The 26,372-nt window shown below is 31.3% G+C and overlaps 1 protein-coding gene across 1 annotated transcript in view; it reads right to left on the reverse strand.

The window, feature by feature from the left end:
- The window catches only part of LOC113512395 (pituitary homeobox homolog Ptx1), a 75,418-nt gene that overhangs the window by 36,581 nt on the left and 12,465 nt on the right, over positions 1-26,372 (reverse strand). The window lies entirely within an intron of this gene.

A 26,372-nucleotide genomic window follows, 5' to 3' on the forward strand; every position in this document is an offset into this window, starting at 1 on the left:
TTTTCTCTTCTTGACAGTAATTATATATATATATATATATATATATATATATATATATATATATATATATATATATATATATATATATATATATATTATATCCATTGTTTCTGCCTATCCTAATGGCAGACAGGCGTGACAGATATGTATGTAGGTATGTATGTATATATTTAATATGCGATATCGAATCGTACAAATTAAAGCACTTAATGGAATTCTAAAATAATCTATGCCGCAATTATCAAGACCACCAGAGAGTTGTCTGCTTAATAACATAATCCTGATAACGTTACCGGAAGCCTCGACGGCCGAGTGTCAGTTTCCGTTTGTGTCAGATGCAACTATAAGGAGGCCCATTCAAAGCAGGTGGTAATGCTGACCTGACAGTCCACGTCAGGTCAGTCCCGGCTAATATATTCATTCAACGATTAGTAATGTAAACAAGAAGCAACTAGGACAAGTAAGCATGAAATTCCATGTTTACAGTACTTTAAAAACATATGCAGCTTTGAGAAAGAATTTTATTTTGATTAAATGACAGTTTAGATTCATTATTAACAAAGGGAGGTTTGAAATTTAGCTACATTATACATCCGAATTTATTAAAGAGATAGGTGAAATATAAATTCAATCTCATATAGACTATCATTAACATTTTTTTTTAAATACTAACCCCCTTATTTATAAAGATTAGAAGTTCGTACAAACCTATTTTATCTTATGAAGTGTTTTGTCACCTTTTTTTCAAACTAAGAACTTAATGCGAAAAAAAAAAGAAGAGACAAAACACTTCAATAATTAAAATAGGTTTGTGAGACGTTTGAAGTTTTTATGAATAAGAGGGTAATATTATATCTACTCTTATAAACGCAGGAGCTTATAAGAATGTATGAAAGGATATTAGTTACTTTTTCTTTAAAAACTAAAAAAATAAATTTATTACAATGAGATTCAGCATACGGATAGGTTCTAATGTAATGTATAGAATACAACGATAAACTTACTTGCGGACGAAGCCGCAGAATACGTTAAGTAACTTTATTAGAATTTGTTGCTATAAATGCCTTAACAGTTAACCAATCGTTATTAAATTCACTACATACATACTATATGGGATGGAAAATGTTATACTTAAGCTGCTTTTAATTCTGGTTCAATAAACATTTCTTGTATACGCGGACAAAGTCGTAGAAACTAGTAAGCAAACACACTGTATTTATGGCTTGAATACCCACTTCAGCTGTTATTTTTTTTATTTCAATCTTATCTACTGAATAATTTCCCATTACTTACCTACATATAACATTTCATAGAGTTATACAAAGTAGCACTTACAACTTGAGGAATTATAATTAGTACAGGAATTCCTCGATGGTTTGTTATTTATGTTGGTTAAGTCAAGAAAAATAGTACACTTAAGAACATCAGGAACTATAATTAGATTATAGATAACTGTCAAGGAAGTGACGTCACTGTTGACAAGATGTGTCATTGTGAGTCAGTGAGTCCACTGAAATTTATTTATATTTATATTTTTGCGAATGTGAATACATATCATCCGAAAGTGTCTAATTGTTTATACAGTATGTTGAACATAACATAGTTTTAGGGAATGCCCTAAAACTGTTCTTAGTGTCATTAATAGGATTTCGAAAAAGTTATTTTTTCTAGAAAACTTTTATCTTATTTATATAAAGTATTTAATATTTTTACCAACGGCACTAAACAGATCAAGGTATGTACATACTATTGTTATGTAATACATTTGGTACAATAAGAGTTTTTCTCTTTTCCAGTATTTTTATTCATTATTTTGATAACTGGTAACTTTAATTATTTTTTTTCAAAAAAAAAGTATTTTTTTTTCCCTATTAACTAATACTAACAATAACTTTAAGGAATGGGTTACGTTAATTAACATAATGTATTTACTTTGCTTATCCACAAAGATGGTTATTTTAGTACTTCCTCTTAAAATTTCTTGAAGATAATTGAAAAACACTGGGGCCGATTCTGATGTGCCATGTCTCTAAACCATATATTTTAATGAGATAGTTTAACAAAATTACCGTTTTATTGGTCATGATAAACTAAAATTACAATAATTTTGCCTTAAATCCATTAGAAAATGAATCAAATTCAAATTTTAATTTTAGAGATAGATTTAGAAAATTGACGTCTCAGAACCGATTATAGTTTTATATTGGTTTTATTTAAATTTGCGAATGTATCTATGAATACTGTATGCATACGTGGAAGGTAGTAAAAAATAGTATTTAACAAAATAATAGTATTTTTACCAGAGGGAGACTTTGTACAAAAGTCGATTGCTTGGGTACCTCTGTCCCATTCGTGTTTCTACCGTGAAGCAGTTATGTTTGCATGGCTGTGTTTCGGTTTGAAGGGCGTGAGTATGGCGTGAATTTACAGGGTACAGAGGAATAACACCTGAGTCCTCAGGAATGGCAACGTATGGGGGGGTAATATGGGAGAAACCTATACTCTGTAATGTCCATGGTACTGCTCATGTCTATAGGCGACGGTTACCACTTTCCATCAGGTGGGCTGTCAGCTTGTTTGCCATTCTAAGTTGAATAAAAAAAAAGTATACATTACGTATCATACAAATTCTTGGAAACGAATAATTCGTTAGTTACTCTCTAAACTTAACCAAGGCTAAAGATTGTTGACAAAGTATAACGGTAGGAATAATAACAAAAAATTAAAGATACCTATTATACTAAATAAAAAAAAGAACATAAGGCCCTTTTTAAAATGACACCAATTATGTTAAACAATTAACTTTTCGATGTCATTTGCACTCTTTATACTCAATAAATTATGTTACTGTAAACAAATCCACTATTTATATTTCCATTCAGTAGGAATAAGTATTTAGAATATTTACATTGTATAAAAAATATACCTACTTACTGTTATATAAACATTATTGGTCAATCAAATAAAATATGGCGGGTAAGCAAACGTGTTATGCCATATACCTACAACTATACAATTAGGTACACCGAAATTGATTAGATTACTGCGATAAGGGAATTGTTAACCGTGGGCTGGTTTTGCTACTGTGTATACTACCGAAACCAATATCTACGGCCAATCGCATCGCTATTCATGAATTATCACTCAAATTAATGGCGTGTAAGTTATAAATGGCCGTTGGATTAGGGACGATCCGTTTTATTCCTATTTTACCTACCGTAAAGAACCTTCATTGAAAACGTACACAAATTCACGGGAGCATCGGCTAATTTCGATTGGTGTTGTCTCTTTCGCACACACAGCGAGAGAGTACGCCTGTTCCCCTCTAACGACCCTCCTCTCTTACGCGATTCATCATCATTTCGCGGTTTGCTGGTTTTCCATTCACGTCGCGGTATCGGCGTTTGCTGTGAACGTCCAATGTTGATTTATTTTAGGTACAGAATTGAATATTACCTGTTAGGTACCTAGTTAATGCCACACTAAATGTTGGCAATTTATTTAGGTTTTTATATCAGAATTCTCAATAGAGCCTAATAAATATAAAGACTAATAAAACGATGTCTTTTATACTTTAATATATATCTATACCATTGTCTATGAAAAAATGGAAATAGTGTAGATAATTTGAAGTCCCTAAACATCCCCAATTAGTATTCCAAATAGCCGCCGACACGACATATCGTACACGTACATAAATGTAAAGAGTGGACTGCTCCCGAGGCACGAACGCCGCATAACTTTCGCACAACTGAATACAACACTAGTATGTTCAATCTTAAAATAAGGGATGTAAGTACCAAAGTTGTCTACAACCACTGCGAGACTTCACCCCAGACGCTGTTTCTATTTCACCCAAGCAATAACCGTCTTACCGCGCTTGTAAGTAGGTTCAAAATGATGAAGTCACGCCAACCGTCCGTGGAGTGCGGGACTTTGAGGCTTATGGTAATTGTAATAAAGCGGAGTGCAGCAGTTATGGGACGTGAGAGGTTCTAGACCAAATCCCAAGTAAGCTGTAACTTCCTTTTGGATTTTCGGAAGCCATTTATCAGTCTGATGTGGGCGTCTGGAAATTTTTCATGTTTCGTTATTGTAGCGGAGCGACATGACACGTACGCTTTGAGGATTCCTCTCGTTTTGTTTATTGGCCACGTAGACTTAGATTCAAGGTCGCTGCTCTCTCTAGATTTTCTATTAAGGGAATGTTACTTTTTTTTATAAACTAACAGAGAAATAATTGTATTTAAAGTATATAAAGTTCCGTTAGTTCGCCAAAGTTAACATTATTCGAATTAAAAATATTGATAGCAATATCTATACATATATAAAGACTTCGAACCTATTAAAACATCAGCAAAGCTTAATTGCGATTGCCAACAAGCCTGCCAAGCGTGGCAACTATTGGTAAACCCTAAGAAGGAGGTCTATGTTCAGCAGTAAACACTTAACAGCTAATATGATAATAATGATATACCAACATACGAGTATTTATTTCAAATCTGAATTCCAAAGAAGACTAACAAAGTTTTATAGTCAACAATGATGTATCTGAGATCTATTAGCACTATTATCTGCAGGATTTAAGGTTGAAGATCTAGAAAGGATGTAATTACAAGGGGAAACCTAGACTGACTTATCATTAATAGCTTATATAATCTATTATGGACAAATCAAAAGATTTCAGTCCAACATGCATATAACGAGACTATAATAAATGTAAAGCAAAACATGCACCAAGACTCTACCTAGTTAACAGTTTGACGTATGATAGATGATTAAGTGATAGTCAATATCTAATACCTATCTTACTTAGACCAATCAGGTCTATAATGCTGTACATATCTATAGGCGACGGTTACCGCTTTCTATCAGGTGTGCTGTCAACTTGTTTGCCGTTCTAAGTAAAAAAACCTTCTTAATTAACACCCTTCGATTAATATTGTTGTGCTTATAATAAGTAATGAAACCATTGATGCAAGAGAAGTATATCTTCTAAATCCTTAAGATGCAAGGTGAAATTGAATAAACTGAAATTGAATGAATAATCACTAATTTCTTACAATTAATGTTAAGGGGTTGCTCTGTGTATTGTTTCATATTTCATATTATTTGATAGTTCTTACTATAGAAAATCAACTTCAGTTCCTAAATAAAACTTATGGGTCCTATTTAATCCACAACCCATGACAATCCTTACCATACCTATTCGAAAAAAAAAATGTCACAAGTCAAAAGTATACGTATCCACATGAAGGAATTCATTAAGTTTATAAACAATGAAGAAAGATAGATAAACACATTATTTGAATCACCTATGACACACGTAAATTAACAAAATTCTTACAATTAAACTATTTAAAAATAATTATTATATGCAACAAAAGAGTAAATAAATAATTACAAAAGAAAAAAAAAACAACAATAAAATACATATTTTCGCCAAGCGTGTTGCAGTGACACAAATAGTCACAGCATAATAATAGCCAATAGATGAGCCGTGTGGGTCCTTGCATAGAATGGGACACCGCTTCCTTTCCCGTGAGTGTCGTAAGAGGCGAGTAACGGAACTTAACAGTCAAAGGATAGACAGCCGTGTCCCTCTTTAAACAGTACCAAAGCCTAACTGCGGTTGCCAATCCGCCTACCAAGCGTGGGAACTACGAGTATATGTATACGAGTACTCGTATATGCAAAACCCTTATAGAGATCATGTATTAAGCAGAGAACAGAAAATAGCTGATATCATCATGATGATGACATTTTCTAAAAAAAGACTACATCTGATGTAACTTAAGTATTTTGAACACCCATATAAATCTCAATTCTTCTTTCGATGAAACTTTTTAGACGAAAGTTTTGCAGTAGGTCATCGACTTTCTAGTTCATTTGATACATTTAACTAGTCACGTTTTTTTGACACTACTCACAGTGTGTTACTATTATTTAAAGATTTTTTTATTATTATTATTATGACTAATAACCATTATTTGACCTGATAATAATATCATCGATATTTCAATATGAAAAATTTACTAGTAAAGTATTAAGATAAATTACTGTCATATCACTTCCTTCAAACTTGAACACAGGAAGCAAACAATTTGATCTTTTATTTACATTATTGTTTGTTAATATACGTATGACTAATACTCATACTTAGTTACCCCTCGTTAAGAAGTATTTTTAGTACAGTTACGGAAGTTCTGTAGCTTCTTTACATGCAAAATAAGTAAAAAGAAGTACCACGTAGCCTTGTAGGCCACCCCTTCCTGTTCCATGCGTGTCGTAAAAGGCGACTGAGGAAGCTTATGATGGAAGGATGGGCAGCAACGTTCCTCTTAAAACATCGCCAAAAGCCAAACCGCCAAATGCAGTTGGCAACCCGCCTGCCAAAAGCGGCAATAATTGGCAAAACCTCCCTTATGGAGGAAACTATGTTCAGCAGTGGATAGTTGACGGCTGATACAATAAGGTACCACGCAATCACACCAATCGACTATGACTTTTCCAGATCTCTTAGATGTTTATCGCCCGGTTCCTTACAATATAGATATGTATATAATATATAAATAAATAGGGGATATTTTAAGAAGACAGTCAATGAAATCCCTGAGGTACGACCCAGAATACGCACAGCCGAGCTAAATCAGATAAAAATTTCTTTCCCAAAAATTAGTCCAATTAGAACTCGACTCTAGGACGACATTTGCGTAAAGCAATGTACTCGGCACTGCAGCACGGAGGTTGTCGGTAAATATACCTATCTAGAATAGATAGAGTTGACTAGAAATCATTGTTAGTCTCCATCTAAATAATAGTGTTTATGGATCAATGGTGGGCGAAATAGTGCGTCCCCAAACGCGCATTATGGGCCAGATAAATCAGCGTAACCCTTCCACCGCCGCAAGCAAATTACCGACCACCTGAGACTTGTAAAAATGCCCCGCAAAATTATTACTACACGCAGACTATGGCCGCTCTAGCTTAGGGGAGAGCTCGGTGAATTAATATCCACACTCTTAAGAAACTTCGGTGATAAATTCAATTCGAAATGGAAAAAAAATAATTAAAAATAGTAAATAAATAAAATAAACAATTGGTAATCCAAGACTTCCACATATCACCGAGATTATTTTTTTAGTTTTGGAGATATATTTTATTTTCATAAAAAAACTATATATAAATAAGAATTAAAAAAAAATACAACGTACACTAATGACTTTAGAACAATAAAAATCACGTATCGTATAATTGTATATTTCACACCTAACAAGAAAAGTATCAAAAATAACATAGATATATCAAAAATTGTATAAAAATACAAATTTTACATATTTGAACTTTTATTAAATTTTTTAACCAAAAAGCCGTCTGACCAAGTTGCCACAACAATAGTCATTAGTTGATTTTTCATACCAAAAATCATAATTAAAAAAAAATATTTACTTGTAGTATTGAAACGTGAACTACAAATTTTAAACCAAAAAGATAAGAATCAAGTCAAATCATACACTTACATGCAAGTTACATACGTCACATAATATTATATATAAAATTAAGATCGTAATGTTCCGCCGTTATTGGGCATACAAATATTATAAGAATAAATTAGAAATATAAATTATTTGGTTAAAATAACTTAAGGTAAAAACGCAGACTTCAATTGTAGCAAAACCAGCTATTTTAACTTAAAAACTAAACTACTGAATCTATAAATATACCTTTCCAGATAAAAAACGAATTTTCCAATTCGATTAATAACTGACGAAATTATGAGGTAATAAAATAAAAAAATACTACAATATTAAGAACATCTTTTTGAAATTAGTTGATAATAAAATCTACCAAGAACCCGTGGCACTGCCTGCACTGTTTAAAATCAAAATCCTACTAATGTTATAATAATTCACCGTGTAGGTTCCGGCATAGAATAGGCCACCCCTTCTTTTCCCGTGCATGTCGTAAGAGGCGACTAAGGGAAATTATGGTCGAGGCATGGGCAGCAGTGTCCTTCTTAAAACATCACCATAGGCCTAACTGCGGTGGCCAACCCACCTGTCAAGCGTGCCAACTATTAACAAAACTCCGCCAATTATGAGAAAGGTCTGTGTTTAGCAATGGGTAAATTTGGCAAAAATGTCTGATTTGGTAATGTAATAAAAGTAAAATTTCTAAAGACATTTGTATGTCTGTAGTAAATCATAGTTAAACAACTGAAAGGGTTTGAATATAACTAATAAACAACTAAACTTTTCGAGCCAAAAAAGCGTCGAAATACGGGTAAATCTTTAGGTATACTCATATGAGTATATTGAATATAGGTATGATATATACCACAACATACAGTCACTTCACAAACTTTCAAATTATTAGCAAAACACCCACTTACGTTCTAATATACAAAATCAACCATTTCCATACAAACTGATAGTTTGAATTGACTTTCATTTTATCATAATACAAATGACGTTGCGGACCCCAACCGCAATATTAAAAGAGATCTAAGAAAATGAGTTGGGGATACGTGCAATTGGCCACCAAAAGACTATTCCGTGCTCCGTCGAGGGTGAAAGTGTTCAGAAGGCAATCACAGGTCCCATATGGGCACAAATTACTTTTCCTATTCTGTGTGCAGATCCACTACGATGACAAGTAGAATGGGGTGCTGTGATTCGACGCATGCGGTTTGCGGTTATTGTAACATAATGGGGGTATCATAAACAAACTGGTATCTCCAATGGGAGTTACAGAGATTGTAAATTATGGTAATTATTACACATTTCTTTGTAAATGTTATAGATTTATTGTCTATAATTTTAAAAGGAATAAGAAAGGAGAATTCAGAAAAGAATAACTAAAATATAAATAAGTTATATCAGTATGACGACCACAGTAGTAACATGACTGAAATAGTTAATGTTCTAGGATTAACATTTATCTTGAATCTTATATATAAAATTCTCGTGTCACGGTGTTTGTTACCAAACTCCTCCGAAACGGCTTAACCGATTATTATGAAATTTTGTGTGCATATCGGGTAGGTCTGAGAATCGGCCAACATCTATTTTTCATACCCTTTAATGATAAGGGTGACACACCCCTAAATTTTTTTTTTTATTTTTTTGTCAATTTTTTTATTTTTATTTTATAATGATTTAGCATTGAAAAATACATACAAATTCAAATTTTCACGCTTTTACGATCAACTCCTGTTTTTTAATCGTGATTTTTATATGCCGCAATAGGTTTGCAAGATGACAATCGAATATAATGATTGTAGTACGATAAATTTTCATGTATAGTTCTAGAAATAATGTATATGGCAAAACAACGTTTGCCGAGTCAGCTAGTAATATTATAAAGAGTAAAGACTTGATTGTTCCTTTATTAGTTTATAATGGATAAACACAAAAGCTCTATTATCAGCGATACATACGTAGGCTATTTATGTATTATTTTCTAAAATTCTATCTAGCCGTACGAAGCCAGATTGGATCACTAGATTTTTTAAAAATTTTACCATGTTCAAATAAGTTTTATTTGGATAAAGACAAAATACTCGTACTTACAATATAAATATGTTCACTACTGTAATCCAAGATAGGATATGTAGGTATAGTGAATGTGCCCATACTTCGGCGAGTTCGTCGTATCTTACCGTCTGGTTTGTCAATGTCATTTTACCATTACTATAGTGTAGAGTTAGGTAGAAAGAAATTCTAAGAGATAAATATTAATTAACACCTTTTTTTATAAGGACAAGAACGCTTTCGTCAGAAATATAAGTCATTTCAATATATATATAAAATTTTTACAACACAATTTAATAAATGCCTTGTTACATATTTTTAACGTGATATTATACGTTTAAAAATAAAAGTTGAACAAATTTTTAAATTAAATAATAATAAACATTCAGTACAAAATAAAACAAATAATATCAAACCATAATTTCCACTTGCTCTCTCTATTCTACTGTACTGTAGGGGATTAGGGTCGTAAACGATGCCATTCTGTACGTTTTCAATTTGCATAAATATTAGTGGAAGCAGTAAGTCATAAATATATTAGTGCGGTGATACAGATTTTATGGTGATTACAAAATTATAGTCGTGATCCGTTTGAGGGTGGCGAGAATATATTGTAGATGGTGCCGCAATATGCTACCCTTGTCACGTGATATATGAAACGATATTTGGCCGGAACGCGTATTTTTAGACTTGTTATAAAGTCACAAAGTATATATCTACAGATACTCGTGTATAAATTCAATACAAAATGAAACAAGCTACCTACCTACGCTCCGGGGGTTTGAGCGGCCCGGCGTCATTAAGAATAATGTGAAGTCATAATAATATAATTATGAGATAGGGTCCCCGAAACGTGGTGTCTCATAAAGCGGCGTCATCCGCCATTGTTAGTTGTTCATATATCACGTGATATGTCACCGTGTTTTATACAGATGCCACGCATTTTAGATATTAGATTCAAATTTCGCGAATTCATATATACATTTTATACTAAGTAGAATTTACAAACTCATGTTTATTTTTGTAGTACAGTCAATATACCTACGTTTATTTCATTTCCTATTTAAGAGCTGCGCTCTTGTCGGTAGAGTTGTTGGCACACACTACGATTTTCAGCGAGTCTCTTTACCTCTTGATACGACACGACACCAACTTTTTCATACCTATGCATATTAAATTTAATATTGCTATAAGAACTATTGAAACAGTAGCTATTACAATAGGATATGTTCACATGCGCAAGTATTTTAATATGTAATTTTTATATACAAAACAACAGATTTTAATTTTAACAATATGAACCTGGCGCCATTTCAATTAAAAATTAAATAATGCAAATAGATACAGATGACAAGGAAAAATCAAAAACAAAAAATATAAAAGCAATGACCCAAACAAAAATAAATACCGACTTCAAAAATTGATATTATAATTATTCCTTTTGTTAAGTCGACATTTTTTCTATAGACGCTAAATTTTTCATTTCTGTTCACATAAAGATTATTCCAACTTCCCTAAATGTAATAAATTATATAAATACAATACAATATTTTGTGTAATTCCAAACCTTTATCAGAGTGGGGCAAAGTCATTGTATTCATGTTTACAATGTACAATATTGTGGTGTTGGTATTTGGCCATCATAGACCATTATGTCGCTATTTGTTCTAGATCTTTTGTGAGGGTAACTGAGAACGTTCAGACAACAATTTGTCATAAAATAAAAAGATTTATTGCCCGATGTGTGTACAATGTGTGCACATACTCTTTAACAACCGTTATTCTTCCCTTTTATAGCGACAAATAAAATGAAAATAAACGAAAAGTAATATCGCAAGGAAGATGGGGGACGTTATTTTGGAAACTTATTACGTACCTGCTTGTAATAAAATGGTTACAATAATCATTTTTATTACTGACGGTAATTTACAGTATTTGGTCTATAATATAATTCGGTTGATAATGGTGTGGCGGGTCAGCCGATATATTGTGAACTAACCGTTTCAAAATCAGAAGAAATTTTCTAAAAAAATATTGTTTTCACTTCTATTGCTCTTGTTAAGACCTCTTTTATATTTTTTCTTAAATGTCTCCCATATACAGACATTGTCCAGTTACAATTTTATTATATTGCTTGTTAGATGATACACTCTATTTATCAAATCAACCCTTACGCTACGTATAAGTACTCCAAAGAAATATACCTATATCTACAAAAATCCCATTTCTGCAAAGATTATACAACCCTACCTTTATGGATAAGACAATAAGGAAACAACCCTATTACCCGAAATGGAATATTGAGAGTGAAAGTGCAAAAAGGGTACAGTGGTCCAACTGACCATCTAACGGGCACGGTGACAGATGGGCCGTCCGCACTGTAAGGGTTGTGCCACCATCTGTCATATGTTATCAATCATCCTTGTTGTAAATATTGTCTATTTGTACCATTGACTTATTGTTTGTCAATACAAATTTGGTATCACGCTGTGTTTTGTCATTTACTTGACTTTCGCTTATTGAGTAGAGATAAAGATTGATTTCCTGTTGCTTAATATTGATATTATTATTATTATTTGTAAACATATTGTGGGAAAAGGATTTACTGTTATTATGTTTAATCTCTTTCTTTGTCGTATCTTTATATGGGATTTTAGCATAAATTATGGACGTTCATAATTTTAGCTTGACAACGATTTGGCAACGTCGCAATTATGTGTCAATTTTCAAAAATAGTTTCATAATTTGTCTATGTCTGTGTTTGATTACTTAAAAAATAAGTGGCGAATTTAAACGTACATAGAACACGTTACATATAAATCCACCACTAAAAACTTTGCACCTACCTACTTCATATCTTGCTTTGAAATTTTTCAAAGCAAGATATGAAGATCAAAAATTAATTTTCTATGACAGTTTTATAAGAATATTATTGAATAATTAACGTTTTAGTTCGCTATCGGAGTACTTTTTAAATAATCAATCAGAAACATTGAAAAGTGTTTAATTGATTTTGAAAATTGACAGGTAATGGCGACGTTGCCATACTTTGTTATGAACGCTCTGAATCAAATGAAGACAGACTAATTCGCATCCATGGATACTACCTATATTATTACAATAATCGAATAATTTTAGATTCACTGAGTAACTAGTCAATAACAGGTATTTTCTGTACTTTGGATACTAAAGAAAGTAAGTTGTTTTTGTGTAAGATTAACTATTAATGTAGTTGCTTGATACCTGCTTCATGCTTTTTTTTTTATTATTTTTCTCATAGTATAAAGATTTTGTTTCACAAAAAAAGACTTGCGTATCGACTGAAATCGTATGACACCAATACGAAAATGAACCCTTTCGATTAAAAAAAAATTATTATAATCGATATCAAAATTCAAAATATCGCGTACAATACAATTAATATAACTGAATTATGAATTTCCTAACTTTTGGAAGTTATAAACCTAATACTGTGTTGCGGATTTCGTCGATATTGATTTATATGTACATAGATACTGTCCAACAGTATTTTATTTATTAATCATTTAATACAATTATTAGGTAGTAGATATCATATCAATGATATCAAGCTGAGTGTGCATGAATTGTAGAATTTCAATTATTTTTATTACCTAATATCATTGCAAAGTACGGGATTTCTGTATATTTAAATGTCAATTGAGAATAGCAAACAAGTTTACGTTTTTTTATACCACGAAGGTGGCAAACAACTCCTCTTAGAAATCGGTTGGAAATACATATGTATATATAAAATTTTTACAAGAGATCGTGACCTTCCGATACAAGGAAGGTTTCACAAAAGTGAAACCGCCTTCAAAAAAAAAACATCAATGTCAATATCTCCTGAATTTATAAGTTCGTTGCGAGGGCGTGACCACGACAGATGTCGCATCGACCGCCCTGCTAAAAAACCGTCTATAGTAGGCGTGGTGGCAATAAATTTTGTCAAAATATGCTCGACGCTCGATACAAACACTTCCCATAACACTCCCTATTAGAATAACAGAACAAATCGTTTTAATTTGTTAACAGGCGTTCGGAATGGGTGTCACATGTCTCGGTGAGCGCGAGGTATGCCCTCACATAACTGAATTTATTTCGTCTCGCCTTCACTAATTGCTGATGACAAAGTTTAACAGCTCGTGCACATGTTAATAGTTTTCTTTACTGAAAAAAAAAAATATTACCTACGTTAGTGACAACCCTATGTTTGTGAACTGTCTTGAAGTTTTAATTATGTCAAGAATAATATTATGGAACACAGCTAAAAGTAACCTACACGCTACCAACTTAAGAATATCAACAAAATAATGGTAGGTAATATCTATCAAAAACTATAACGCTACCAACCTAAGAATATTAACAAAAAAATGGTAGGCAATATCTATCAAAAACTATAACGCTACCAACCTAAGAATATTAACAAAATAATGGTAGGCAATATCTATCAAAAACTATAACGCTACCAACCTAAGAATATCAACAAAATAATGGTAGGCAATATCTATCAAAAACTATAACGCTACCAACCTAAGAATATTAACAAAATAATGGTAGGCAATATCTATCAAAAACTATAACGCTACCAACCTAAGAATATTAACAAAATAATGGTAGGCAATATCTATCAAAAACTATATATTGATACACAGATAAATTAGAAAAGACTGTTTACTATAAACTTTTTTTATGCTACTTAGAATGGCAAACAAGCTGACGGCACACCTAATGGAAAATGCTAAACGTCGCCTGTACAGCACCATGGACATAACAGAGTATACCGTATCGGCCATGATGCGCCCCAAGCGTTGCCATTCTTCAGGATCCAGGTGTTATTCCTCTGTACCCAGTAAATTTACGCTATATCCCACCCTGCAAACCGAAACACAGCCATGCAAACACAACTGCTTCATGGTTGAAACACGAATGGGACAGAGGTACCCAAACAATAGACTTTTGTACAAAGTCTCCCTCTGGAGACAGCACGTCTAAAGGAAAATGGTAAAGGTCGCCTATACAGCACCATGGACATAACAGAGTATACCGTATCGGCCATGATACGCCCCAAGCGTTGCCATTCTTGGGGACTCAGATGTGATTCCTCTGTACTCTGTAAATTCACTGCCATATCCCACCCTTCAAATCTTCAAACTTAAATATAACTTAAGTATTATTTTTTTTGATAGGTGAAATGGTATGGTAACCCCGCCGGCGCTAACGGTACACGCTGACGGGGCACCAGTGAAGGGTGATCGACGAAAATGAAAACAGCTCAGTTAGCCCATCATGATGAATTCATCATGATAGTTTCCGGGGGGAACCGCGTGGAGGTCGACCTGGTTAGGTATATTGCTAGCAATGGGATTCTTAGTCTCCATTACTAACAATCCCTTTCCCCCATAACTTAAGTATTACCGCCAAATGTATTTCCACCTTCATTACAAGTATTCGTGTAATAAATATAATAAAACATGCTTATACCATAAATACTTAATATCTAGTATCTGGACACACCTAGATTGCCTGGTAACTATAACCTATTGACGTCCACTTAAAATCTAATCGGTAAGATTAAATGATAAATAAACTTTAACGGCAAATACCTATTTTGTAATCTATAATTGATTTAAACTAGTAATAACTAGTTTCAATCAATTAATTAACAAGAATACTTATCTAATAAGTATAGTGTTTTTATTAAATAATTTAATTTAATAAAAATATTAGTTGGTATCGTGTCGTATTAAGAGGTGAAGAGACTCGCTGAAAATCGTAGTGAATGGCAAGAGCTCCACCGGCAAGAACGTAGCTCTTAAATAGGATAGATAAGTAGAATAATAAATAAAAGTACGGAAAAAAGTATATAATACTTTCCGACATAAGCCATAAGGTTAAAGTCAGTTATTCAATTGCAAGCTACATGTAAAGGTATTCTCTTCTCCAAATATAAAAATATTTACATTTAGTTAAAAAAAAAAAGATTTTAATACTATTATTATTTTTCTACTATAACGCCTTGACCAGACACAACTTTAATTATTCCTCCTCACTCTAAGGCCGCCTGGAAGAGGTCCCTATTTAGCCATAAGGCTGCCCATTATTGCTTTTATGTAATTAAGTTTTTTTAATTAAGTAAATTTTTGTTTACATTATTTATTTATTGTTAATCTTTGTAATCTGTAACATTCTTTGAAGGGAACAGTAAAGAGTTTTTATTCATTCATTCCTTTATTAGTACATTCTTACTCATACGAGGGTCATTTGAAAAGTTCTTAGCCTAACATAGTTAAAGTCATTGGTTTTTTTTTGTAACTACCCTCATTTTGTAGTTACATTATTTAGCAACAAGTATGCACAGTTTAGTTTATTCACAGTAACTCATTGTTCGTTTACACGTGATACCGTAAGTCAAGTCAGAGCTATTTTTTAAAATGGATAAAATTTAACATCGTGCAGTGATAAAATACCTGAATTTGAAAGGTTTAACTCCAAAAGCTATACATGAAGACATGTCTGCTACTTTGGGTGAGTCCGCTCAAAATCGTGTGGTTTCATTAAGTATGTTAGGCTAAGAACTTTTCAAATGACCCTCGTATTATCGAATTTATAGGAGTACACTTATTATATAATGCTAAATATAGGTGATATTGCTCTATTACCAAGAACAATAACCACGTTAACAGATAATATAATTATGCCTTAACATACCTATAACACGTCGTAATAAACCCAATATCGAAAATCTACTAATATGAATACTTATTATAAATCTGAAAATTTGTACACATGTTTGTATGTTTGTTACTAAATTACGCTTCATTAAGCCTGATAGAGTAAAAACATACAAATATCGAAATATCTTTACAAATTTTTACATATATTATACTAGCTATATTCAGCGATATTTCCTTTGTAAATAATTTAAAGTATTCTATGTGTTAAATTAGGATATAACCTACCCGTATGCCAAATTTCATTCGAATTCGTAATCCTTTTAAGAGTGATGGATTAACAAACAAACAAACGTCTTTACAAACATTTGTATTTATAGTTGAAACACTCTTAAATGTATATAACTAAACCTCTTTTCTAGTAAAATAATTAAATAATTAAGATGTCAATAGAAAAAGTTGAAGATCACAGAGTACCTAGTGAATTGAATTCTTTTTAAATAACATATTTATCAATAGGTAACGGAATATTCTAATAATTTATTATTCTCTGTGCGAATTGTAAACTGTAAACATGCAAAAGTCCATCTGGAACTTTGCTAATGTAAAAAAAAAATAATAATTTATCACCGCATGTATCAAAGACAAGCGACAACGGTGCCCCGTGTTGGCATCGTGTTGCAGGGGCTGGTATTTTTTTTTGTTATAAAAAAAATAGTTTATAGTGACGTCGGTGAACGAGCAGACAGTCTGGCACCACGTTTTTTTTATTGTTTTTTTTTTCCTGTTAATAAATTATATTTATTTAACGAGCTTAGCAGCGAAGTAAAATATTCAATGTTTTTTTTTAATATTTGTTATTAATTTAAAATTTTGTTATTTTGTTGTTAAGCGTGGCGGAGCTAGTTATTTTGTTTTAAAAGGTAAACTACTGAGCCCATTTTAATAAAATTCCTGTAAACCTAATCTAAAAGTGTGTAAATAATTTTACAGATAAAAATAAGAATTCTCCAAATCTAGTAGTAATAGTAGAAACAATATTATAATAAAACAATAATATTATAAAAATATAATAAAACTAATATGTAATAAAACTCACTTCCAAACCTGCGAGCAAGATTTATTATATATTAATTTATTTTATGATTAAAACCAAATATAAAAAAATACTAAGAATGTTTTTTTGCATACGGGCAATACTTTTTCCTATTTAATTTTTTCACGTTATAGTACTTGTAAAGCTAGATGTTACTTATTATTAGCAATTAAGAAACTACAACAATTTTTGTATATTTCTGATATAGTACCTATTAGATAAATGATCTATTATTGTGTTATAAATTAGAAGCACTCATTGAGTATTTATTACGGGACCTGCTTGCCTATATTACTAGCCACTTTAAATAAATTACGCTCGTATCATCATGTAATTCGTGTTTGATATATTATCCGCTAACTATCCATCATGGATTTAAACATTGTCTTAGATTGTTTTCTTTGAGCACAGAAGTTACACGTTAGGTCATTCCGGAAACAATCAACTCCGACAAGTAACTCACCATCCGGGATAAAGCCGAGATGTAAACAGAGTCCTGTACTAACAGCGCGTGCGCCGGTTAGATTTAGGTATACATCCAGATAATGATAATCTCGGCCGTCTGAACAAAACAAATATTTGAAGTGTCTTAGGGCGACGCATCTCGCGCGTACAACGTCTGCTAACAACACTTGGCATGCGCGTGCGCCGCATCGTAAATATGTAAGGTGTAATTTATTAATGGTAACTATTATCAAGTGCTTGTGCATTTCTAGTTATTTTTTTTTAAATGTAGATATAATATACATTTACAATTATATAATCACTAATTCCTGGACCAGAGTTTTTTTAGAATTAAAATGGTAACCCTACCTACGCTGTCGGTTTACGCCAGCGGGACACCTACTAGAGACGAAAGATAAGTGACAATGATATCAGGTCAATTGGTTCATAATCATTATGGTCTCCAGAAGAACCATAGCGATCAACCTAACTGGATTATTGCTAACAAGCGAACCACTAAACTCTGTTACTAACTCCTTCGCTAGACCCCTTATAATATGAGTTATTATTTATGAAATATTGGGTACAAATTAGACTTTGTCATATTAAGATGCTTTTTTATTGATGGACACAGAACAGTAACTAAAAAAAATCTGAAATCCCCACAAAATATTGAAACCAACTATGAATGGCACACAGATAAAAGAACTGGCATACAAGTAATTTTCTGAATAAAATATCTATTTCAGTTTTATAAAGATTAATATAATGTAATTTCTTTTTATTTCATAACATAATATTTAACAAAAATAAATTATACTGCTTAACCCAAATTAATATTATAATCCGGCAAAACACAAAATGGTCTATTACGTGAACACACACAAAGCTTACCGATTCTTTGTCTGGCAAACTTCCCAGGCCAATAATCAATGTTTGTACATCTATACTCCAATAAAATCACGTTACGCTTGTTCGACATTGAGACATAAGCAAATTTATTACGCATTCCATACCATTCTACTCGGCCACATTCTATAATGAAAACAATGAATTTTGTTTGCCCAGTTGCCCAATTTATAACTACCTACAAGCCGTTTGATCTCTTTACAGAGTGAAATCTAAGCCGCACGTGAAACTAACCCCTTTATTCATAAAAACTAAAACCTTCTTTAGCTACAAACCTGTTTTAACTATTACACTGTTTTGTTACTTTTATTCAAATTAGGAGTTTTCCAAATTCCTAATTTCCAAAATTCCACAAATGAAGGAGACAAAACAATTAAATAGCTAAAACAGATTAACTATTAATTATTAGAGGTTTAACATTTGTATAAATAAGAAGGTAGAATCAATCCATGCTATAGCATATATAAGGATAGATCTGATTTCATGAATGAGAATATAAAAAAAAACAATACATTGAACTTATCACAATAACAATTTATTCTCCTATCACTAGATTAACTTTTTATATTAAACTCGTCAATGTTTTCGTTTTCTGAATTAACTTAGTCTTGTCGTTAGTTCTTGTCATTATTCAATTAATACGAGATTATTTTCCAGAGAGAGGTGAGCCCTTAGAAAAGATCCATACATACGTACTCTTAAACATGTACTTTGTGCATAGCTCAAAGTTATGAAACCGACTTGGAAAATTCCTTTTTTATCTGAAATGATAGGTACCTATACCTACAAATTAATCCCATATAAAGTTTACCAAAATTAGTTCAATACTTTAGTTATTAGATCAAAATAACTGGTTTTGTCACAATTGAAGTCAGTTGTTTAACCGACTTAAAAAAGAAGGTCCTCGTCAGGTTTAATTGTGTTTTTTTAAACCAAACTGTCACAATAATTTTCTCTGTTAACTATTTGTCTGTCTGCCTGTCTGTATGTATGCCATACGACAGGTATGATAGATAAAATCTTATACAGATTTTAGTAAATAATAGAAAGGATATATAATAAAGAATGAAATGTATACCTACTGCTGTAATATTGACTAACTATGTATTAACTGTCCAAGTAAAGATTTCATTAAGTATAAATTAAACCTATAAGTCTTAATGAAATACTAGCTAGCTAATATTTTTAATAAATCAATAAATAATATTCAATATTAACCTAATGTTATAATAATCACTCAATGTTATAACAATCAGCCATTATACGTCCACTGCTGGACATAGACCTCCTCTATAGACTGACACGAGGAACAGTCCTGAGCCAACTGCACCAACTGAGTCCTTGCAATGCATTTGAGGTCGTCACTTCATCTAATGGGAGAGGAGTGGGAGTGGGAGTCGTGCTCTTAATGTTATAATATGTATTAGGTACATATTAAATACGATAATGTCCATTTTAATCATAGCTATATATTATCTGTGCGTATATCTATGAATATGTTTGCCTTTATGCATGTTATTACAGATAACGCAATTCTATATTTAAAGACTTGAATAAAAATACCTTTCAATTCAAATAAAAAATATCACACCTTCTACACAGATATAGCAAGTGAAAACTCTTTTGTAAGCGTCAAATCCCTCATAATTAGTTTCCCATATTTTCTGCGAAAAAATAATGAGATCCGCACTCGATTTAGCGCCGGGCGATGAAAAAACGGGGCAAACGACAAAATCAACGAACGGTAAGGCTTTACCAAGATTCCGCAAAACCTGCTCAATTTAAAATTAAAGCCACGAAACGTGTTTTTCGTCTATTTTATAAAAATCTCGGGATATGAGAACAATCTTCGATGGATAAGCTCGGAAGAGCCAATATCCTACGCAGCACAACGTCATTTTGTAGGGTTCTATAAAATACGGAACTGATACATGCTTTCAAACAAATTTGACTTATTTTCTCTCTTTTGACAGTTATATTATCGAGTCATGTATATAAATATTACTAAACAAATTACTGGATATGATAACATAATCTGACCTTCTTGATAAATTTCAACTTCTTCGATCATTGTCTAAAGCAGACCTTCTAACGCAGATTTAAAACAGGCCATCGTCTGAATCTATCGTTTCGTGCGTCTTATGTTTAAATGAGCAATTTTGAAAAACAATCATGCTAGGATCGTTATTGTTGAATATAATAAAATAATATAAAAAAAATGCTTATAGGATTGATAGAAGTTGGACTTTAAACATCATAATTAGTGATGTCTGTGTAAAAGGCAACCCCCTATAATATATAGATAAAAAGCAAGTAAAGTACATGCTTCGAAGGTTCCAAACCTTTGCTAATATAGCAAAACTTTTTATTTACTTACAGGATGAAATCTAAAGCCTATATTAGCACAGTCTAAGGAGTCTGTAGTTCTTTATACTGTGCTATTAGTATAATTTGATGTTACTATTCGATTAGTGAAATTATACATTTTTCCCAAAAAAATAAATCTTAAAATGACAAAAAGTTCCTTCCTAACTAGCACCGTGTGCTCGAACTGTAATGTTAGTATGAGAAACTTTAAATGTTTTGTTATTTTTAGATGCATGTTTCCTTTGTAAGAAATGTTTAAATTTTCTAAAAAACAAAAAGATATTTAATAATTTCGATTTCATATATTCAGATTGTATATGAAGAAATGGTAACAAAGGAGATTGTTAGATTATGTATTTTGTTTTTGTATTTTTTTTTTATTTGTGCTTTTTTTTATTTTTATTCTTTTGTCTCTTTTGCTGTGTATTACGTGTATGGTTTTTTTTTATTGTAATTTGTGTGCTGTAAGTAATGTAAATAAATTGTCTATCTATCTATCTATCTATATCTGCTATATATTTTTGCTAATCTAATCAAATAGATTACTAATAATTTGCAGGTGTCTATAATGGAAATCTAATATTGTATTACAATATAATATTACCTGCAAGCTTTTATAGAAGAACCATAGTTGTTGTTCAGGCATATTTTATTATCAGATTTATAAGTTGAATTAGTAAAAAAACTTATATATATATATATATATATATATATATATATATATACAAAGCGGAAAGATTAACTCTCAGTAATATGTATAAAAGATATGTCTATCTATCTATCCTATTTAAGAGCTGCGCTCTTGTCGGTGGAGCTCTTGCCAATCACTACGATGATTAAAAGATATGTAGTAAATTAAAAACTGTATTAATTTTAATAAAATAAAATTTTCATAAAATTAAGACACGGGCACATATATATAATATATCAATAAATAAAAATTGTAAAAATAAATCAAATATGAGTAATTTTTCAATTACAAAACAGATGAGATGTCGACAATAGAGTAATGAACTAGTACAATAGAGCTTTAATAAATAAAATGCATTTTAATCCCCCATTTAAATTCAATGGCAACTCGGCAAGTGCAAACGTAATCATCGCAATATAATGCTTCACCGACTACGAGGGGTGTTTTTTTTATTGTGTGAATGAAATAGATTGAAATATTTTTTAATGAAACGTGTTTGGAGTGAAAGAGACGGAAGATCAAGTTCATCGGGATTGACTTTAAATGATTGGCTCAGTTGCGCTTTTTGTCTATCGGTGATGGATTGCAAATGATCGTTTACTATGCTAAAACCATATGTAAATATGCTCTCTTTATAATTTGTTTTTATTTTTATTGTTTCAAAATAAAAAGAATTTATTTTATACAATATCCTTGCAATATTATAAAATTGTAACTAGACAATGTTTGTGCATGGGATATTTTTGAGAAAAATTGATATTGATAATTGTATTAATAAGAGCAATAGAAACATTTTTTTTTAATTTATCTATCTGTCTGTATGTTTCTTTCGATATTACGCAAAAACTACTGCACCAAATTGAATGTGGTTTTTATATTTGTGTTCCTGAATATTTAACTTAAAATCTAGTATATGTTTTATCTTGACACGTGATCTATTTCATTAATTTTAATACTTCTAAAATCCATACGTACGAAGTAGCTGACAAAAAGATAAATCTTCATATAAGTATAGTATTTATTAGAGTTGTAAATATTACAAAATAAAAATTCTATATTTGTTGTCTATAAATTCCTAACTTATTAAGTTGATAGAGAAAGAAATTTATTAATAATAATACATAATATGTGAAGGCTTAATAGTGAAATAAACATATGACTTTGATATACTGTGTCATAAAATTGTTCATATAGTTTTATATGTGTATTAATCTAATCAAATAGACAAAGCTGTGTCAATGTAATATAGATATGATGAATTGTTAATTTACATATTAATTACTTGTTCTTCAAAATATAAATCATATAGTTTTATCTCTTCATGTTTTTAGGAAATGATTGCCACTTTCTATAAAATGTTTATATGAATATTGTTATAAAGAAAAGTTAATTTACAATACTTGATCTACTAGTGTCTGTCATCTGACCAGTAGCCCAATCTTCGAGAAAACAAATCATTTTTTAATGTTAATAATAATAATTTATTTGCCAGAAACATAGATGTTACAATTTGTTTTTTAATGTCCAATATAGTTCGCCATTTATATATAGCTGTAGTTGAGACGTTATTATACCGACATTAGATTAAATAACAATTGGCTTGTCACAATGTTGTGTTTATAACACAGGTAACTACCGCCACCTATGAGCACCTGCAACACCAGAGGATATGTAAGTGTATACTTTTTATGGAGTAGGTATTTGCCAACTGTATTTTTTCAAACAGTTATAAATAGGTATATTAATCTCAACCAGCCAATCAGCATCCTCTTTTATATATATATATAGATTAAGTATCAGTACGTATTGCATATTCATATTTTAACTCTATCACTGGATTATCTTTGAATACAATAGTATTACATTCTCGTACCAATAAAGGAAACTTATTTAAAACTTACTTCGACGATTTAATCTATAAATCCATATGCATAAGTCTATATAATATATATAGCTATAAATAAAAAAAAACAGAAATTTATCAATTCAAGAACCAAAATCATAAATATTGTCTTTTTCCCGAGTATTTTATATTTATAACTACAATGTTTATCCACGCACAAAACTTTTTTAAATATATAATTTTATTTTTATTTTATAATCTTTATATTGCATTTTTTAAGTAATAAAATATAACCAAAACACCGAGACAAAATAATAGTAAAAAAAAAACAAAATTGCATTAACAATAAAAAAAAGCATCTAAAAAGTCAAGTAGAGAATCTTTCACTGCACGACAGCATCATCGTACAAGTCCCTCGGGGCATGACTAATTGCGTAACTAAACATCCAGGGGGCACGTAATCCGATATTGATGTGTTTGTAAAAACTATCCGATTAGATCAGGGGGACACCCGTACTTTTACAGCGATCTGTTTGCAATTTGTCTAGATATTTTTTAAAAGTTACATAAAAAAATGTTTTATTATTATATTAAACATTAATATTATGTGTATTTTAAAAGTTTCGTATAAAATATTTGATTGTCAAGATGATGATAATTAGATTTTATTAATATTGCCTAATTGAACAGTTGGACGTTTCTTACATATTATGTCTACCATTTCTGGTGCCCATCCTTTGATATGTAAGTATATTCTACAAGCTCCGCTTAATTTAAGTCTAAGTAAAGCTGTCATTGACCTAGGCATATTTATTTTATTATATTTTTAATTTTTTTTAAATTTTAATTTGTCAATCTGGATGTTTATAACTATGTTTTATAATATTTGTAACTCAAAAAAAATTGCATGCCTACAGCAATTTTTTTTATATTACTGCGATAGCAAACAAGCATCCAATTCAAGTTATGGTAAACGTTTACCGTAACCTGCAAAAGCAAGGCCGTTACGCGCGTATTACCGACCTTAAAAAAATATGATCCTTTTTTGAAGAACCTCATGTTATATGTATATTAATTAGTCAATATCTCTTCCAAATTCTACTTATAGTACAGTTTTTAAATAACATAATAATCACGACTATAATTCTTGACGAGGTAGCCAAAAATATTGTGTAATCTGGCCCTTAATTTCATATCCCCAAGCATATTGAAATCCAACGCAGTGGGGGTGAGAATACCGTCGTTTCAAGCTTGATTGGAAATTTAAATTAACATAAGAAAAATGTTTGTATTAGAAAAGAAAAATAGTTTTGTTTTGGTACATTAATTACGTTTCACTTCAGGAACTTTGTAGCCGTTTTTCCTGCTTTATAATCTATATCTGATCTATTTACTTACCGCAGCCTTGCCGGTGTGAATTAACTACTTTATGTATTTATTTAAAATAGGTTTATGTGCTAAGTTTCATTTAAATCTATATTTAAGGGTGACGACATAACAAATATTCAAACTTTCACATTTATAATATTAGAAATAGTATATACTTCGTGTATATAAAGAAATATATATGTATATATTCTTTTATATTCTTTTATAATTTAGTATGGCACAAAATTTGTCTTATCATTTATAAATTGGCATTAAACTATGAATATTCTAACGAATAAAAAGGAGTCTATTTACAGCTTCTTCTAAGTTCACAAATAATATAAAAATTGAGATCATCACTCGTGCAAAAAGCAGGGGGATAGGTGAACAATAGTTAATAATCTATACAAAATGTCGCCCACATCTCGTCACGGTGGCATGACGCGATTGCCCGTGACGCGCTCCAGTCGTCGCGTCATAAATAAATTCCAATGACGTTTTTGTAACACGTGCTTCTATTGTCAAACATTGGTGGCGAAAAATACTTGTAATTCGCATTATAATATGAAACTTAATTTAGATGGTCTTATAATATAAAAATAGTAAATTACCAGGTGTAGCCTCTTTTTATTAGGCGAGGTAGTAATTTTACTGCTCTACCTAGACAATGTACCTACTATGGAATAAATAGAATAATACATTTTATGTCTGTATATGTATGCCTTCATCATCATTATACCAGCCATTAACTGTCCTGTGCTGAACATAGGCCTCCCCCATTAAGGGGGTTTTGCCAATAGATGTCATGCTTAGCAGGCGAGTTAGCAACTACAGTTAGGCTTTGGTGATGTTATAAGAAGGGCATTATTGCCCATCCCTCGACCATTAAATTCGCTTAACCGGCTCTTACAATACCCACAGAAAAGGAAGGAGTTTCCCATCCTACTTCAGGATCAAGTGGATTATTTATACTGATATAACTTCACCATGTTTTTTTTTTTATTATTTAAATATCATGCTACAAGTAAATACTTTTGAGAATATTTCCTTTAGTAAATTTACATATAATAATCAATTAACATAGACTGTAAAATCGGATTAGCCGAAAAAATCGCTAGTTTTTTACCAAGGTATATAAAAATGCTGATATTAACTATTTCTATTTACGGAATGAAATCAAATTATGACTATGTTATATAAATGTAAGGGCATATAATAAACCTGTATTATTATTTGCATTAAAGTTCTGTCAAGCGCTCGGCACGCACGAAACCAGAATAAACAAAACAGCAACTTTCGAATAATCCATTTACGAATTCAATTGAATCCGCGAAGGCGATACGCGTATTTGTAATAAAAGCGAAAAAAATCTTATTTATTTACCCGTTGTAGATCCGCATCCTATCTTCGGCGACACGAGAAGCTACAT

Source organism: Galleria mellonella, unplaced genomic scaffold, assembly GCF_026898425.1.
Source record: "Galleria mellonella isolate WM207_F2 unplaced genomic scaffold, CSIRO_AGI_GalMel_v1 utg64, whole genome shotgun sequence".
NCBI lineage: Eukaryota > Metazoa > Arthropoda > Insecta > Lepidoptera > Pyralidae > Galleria > Galleria mellonella.